The 2,500-nt window shown below is 52.2% G+C and overlaps 9 non-coding genes across 9 annotated transcripts; all 9 read left to right on the forward strand.

The window, feature by feature from the left end:
• The first annotated feature begins 167 nt into the window (after window positions 1–167).
• Window positions 168–240, forward strand: TRNAV-AAC (transfer RNA valine (anticodon AAC)). The gene has a single exon. It is a non-coding gene; the product is annotated as a tRNA-Val (tRNA).
• Window positions 241–348: 108 nt separating this feature from the next.
• Window positions 349–421, forward strand: TRNAV-CAC (transfer RNA valine (anticodon CAC)). The gene has a single exon. It is a non-coding gene; the product is annotated as a tRNA-Val (tRNA).
• A 106-nt stretch (window positions 422–527) lies between these two features.
• Window positions 528–600, forward strand: TRNAV-UAC (transfer RNA valine (anticodon UAC)). The gene has a single exon. It is a non-coding gene; the product is annotated as a tRNA-Val (tRNA).
• A 708-nt stretch (window positions 601–1,308) lies between these two features.
• Window positions 1,309–1,381, forward strand: TRNAV-AAC (transfer RNA valine (anticodon AAC)). Its single transcript has one exon. It is a non-coding gene; the product is annotated as a tRNA-Val (tRNA).
• Window positions 1,382–1,489: 108 nt separating this feature from the next.
• On the forward strand, window positions 1,490–1,562 carry TRNAV-CAC (transfer RNA valine (anticodon CAC)). The gene has a single exon. It is a non-coding gene; the product is annotated as a tRNA-Val (tRNA).
• Window positions 1,563–1,668: 106 nt separating this feature from the next.
• TRNAV-UAC (transfer RNA valine (anticodon UAC)) lies at window positions 1,669–1,741 on the forward strand. The gene has a single exon. It is a non-coding gene; the product is annotated as a tRNA-Val (tRNA).
• Window positions 1,742–1,974: 233 nt separating this feature from the next.
• TRNAV-AAC (transfer RNA valine (anticodon AAC)) lies at window positions 1,975–2,047 on the forward strand. The gene has a single exon. It is a non-coding gene; the product is annotated as a tRNA-Val (tRNA).
• Window positions 2,048–2,155: 108 nt separating this feature from the next.
• Window positions 2,156–2,228, forward strand: TRNAV-CAC (transfer RNA valine (anticodon CAC)). Its single transcript has one exon. It is a non-coding gene; the product is annotated as a tRNA-Val (tRNA).
• Window positions 2,229–2,334: 106 nt separating this feature from the next.
• Window positions 2,335–2,407, forward strand: TRNAV-UAC (transfer RNA valine (anticodon UAC)). The gene has a single exon. It is a non-coding gene; the product is annotated as a tRNA-Val (tRNA).
• The last annotated feature ends 93 nt before the right edge of the window (window positions 2,408–2,500 follow it).

Raw genomic sequence — 2,500 nt, forward strand, 5'->3', positions numbered from 1 at the left:
AACGTGCAAACCAAAGAAACAAGCACACCCCACCGTGTTGGGGGATTAGCTCACATGGTAGAGCGCTCGCTTTGCATGCGAGAGGTAGCCTACTTATAGCGAACCCCGCAGAGTATGATCAGCCTGTTTTCGTTTGCTTTGAAAAATGCCGTGACGGCTTCCGCAGCGTTTCTGTAGTGTAGTGGTTATCACGTTCGCCTAACACGCGAAAGGTCCCCGGTTCGAAACCGGGCAGAAACATGGCCGTCGGTCTCGTTTTTTTAGGCACTGGGCCATAGCTCTTCCCGTTGGCTCCATTAGTGGCATCGATGCAGATCCCGCATCAGTCGACGAGCCGCTCTCGTCTGAGTTTCTGTAGTGTAGTGGTTATCACGTTCGCCTCACACGCGAAAGGTCCCCGGTTCGAAACCGGGCAGAAACACGGCACCTGCCGGTTGGTTTTCTTGCCCCGAGAAAGGCCCTGTTTTCCACCCTCTCAGTGTGGGCTTCGTTGAATCCCAAAAGTAGTCCAAGGGGCTCTTCCATCAGTTTCTGTAGTGTAGTGGTTATCACGTTCGCCTTACACGCGAAAGGTCCCCGTTTCGAAAGCGGGCAGAAACATGGCCTCCTCTTTGGTTTTACCAAATCCCACGCATGCACTTGTTTGCTTCTTTTTCAAAGAGGAGAAACGTGCAAACCAAAGAAACAAGCACACCCCACCGTGTCGGGGGATTAGCTCACATGGTAGAGCGCTCGCTTTGCATGCGAGAGGTAGCGGGATTGATGCCCGCATCCTCCACAGGGTTGAACCCGGAGGCATAGTTTGTCTTTTCAGCTCAGCAGGCTACATAATTTCAAGAGACATTGACTGCTCGCTATACCACCATCGTGAACGCTTCAAGCGAGCCCACGTCTCCCTTTTCCTGTAGCTGGACAGCCTGCCTTGCAAGGTGCCTTCTGTCTTTTTTTTGTCAAATGGGTGTTTCCCGGAAAAACGTCCATAGTTATGAGTCACCCAGGCACCTTGGGATCCACGTGCCAAAGAAACAAAAGAGAGCTTCGTCACTGGGTGGGCTTGAACCACCAACCTTTTGGTTAACAGCCGAACGCGCTAACCGATTGCGCCACAGTGACTTGCCAGCCAGTCTGCTCGAACCAAAAGCGCCATCGGGTCAATAGCATTTTTCTCAAAGGACCTTGGGAAGCGAAAGGAGGAAAGAGAAACGAAAGAGAAACAAACGGGAAAAAAGCCTACTTAAAGCGAACCCCGCAGAGTATGATCAGCCTGTTTTCGTTTGCTTTGAAAAATGCCGTGACGGCTTCCGCAGCGTTTCTGTAGTGTAGTGGTTATCACGTTCGCCTAACACGCGAAAGGTCCCCGGTTCGAAACCGGGCAGAAACATGGCCGTCGGTCTCGTTTTTTTAGGCACTGGGCCATAGCTCTTCCCGTTGGCTCCATTAGTGGCATCGATGCAGATCCCGCATCAGTCGACGAGCCGCTCTCGTCTGAGTTTCTGTAGTGTAGTGGTTATCACGTTCGCCTCACACGCGAAAGGTCCCCGGTTCGAAACCGGGCAGAAACACGGCACCTGCCGGTTGGTTTTCTTGCCCCGAGAAAGGCCCTGTTTTCCACCCTCTCAGTGTGGGCTTCGTTGACTCCCAAAAGTAGTCCAAGGGGCTCTTCCATCAGTTTCTGTAGTGTAGTGGTTATCACGTTCGCCTTACACGCGAAAGGTCCCCGTTTCGAAAGCGGGCAGAAACATGGCCTCCTCTTTGGTTTTACCAAATCCCACGCATGCACTTGTTTGCTTCTTTTTCAAAGAGGAGAAACGTGCAAACCAAAGAAACAAGCACACCCCACCGTGTTGGGGGATTAGCTCACATGGTAGAGCGCTCGCTTTGCATGCGAGAGGTAGCCTACTTAAAGCGAACCCCGCAGAGTATGATCAGCCTGTTTTCGTTTGCTTTGAAAAATGCCGTGACGGCTTCCGCAGCGTTTCTGTAGTGTAGTGGTTATCACGTTCGCCTAACACGCGAAAGGTCCCCGGTTCGAAACCGGGCAGAAACATGGCCGTCGGTCTCGTTTTTTTAGGCACTGGGCCATAGCTCTTCCCGTTGGCTCCATTAGTGGCATCGATGCAGATCCCGCATCAGTCGACGAGCCGCTCTCGTCTGAGTTTCTGTAGTGTAGTGGTTATCACGTTCGCCTCACACGCGAAAGGTCCCCGGTTCGAAACCGGGCAGAAACACGGCACCTGCCGGTTGGTTTTCTTGCCCCGAGAAAGGCCCTGTTTTCCACCCTCTCAGTGTGGGCTTCGTTGACTCCCAAAAGTAGTCCAAGGGGCTCTTCCATCAGTTTCTGTAGTGTAGTGGTTATCACGTTCGCCTTACACGCGAAAGGTCCCCGTTTCGAAAGCGGGCAGAAACATGGCCTCCTCTTTGGTTTTACCAAATCCCACGCATGCACTTGTTTGCTTCTTTTTCAAAGAGGAGAAACGTGCAAACCAAAGAAACAAGCACA

Source organism: Eleutherodactylus coqui, chromosome 1, assembly GCF_035609145.1.
Source record: "Eleutherodactylus coqui strain aEleCoq1 chromosome 1, aEleCoq1.hap1, whole genome shotgun sequence".
In the NCBI taxonomy this organism is placed as follows: Eukaryota; Metazoa; Chordata; class Amphibia; order Anura; family Eleutherodactylidae; genus Eleutherodactylus; species Eleutherodactylus coqui.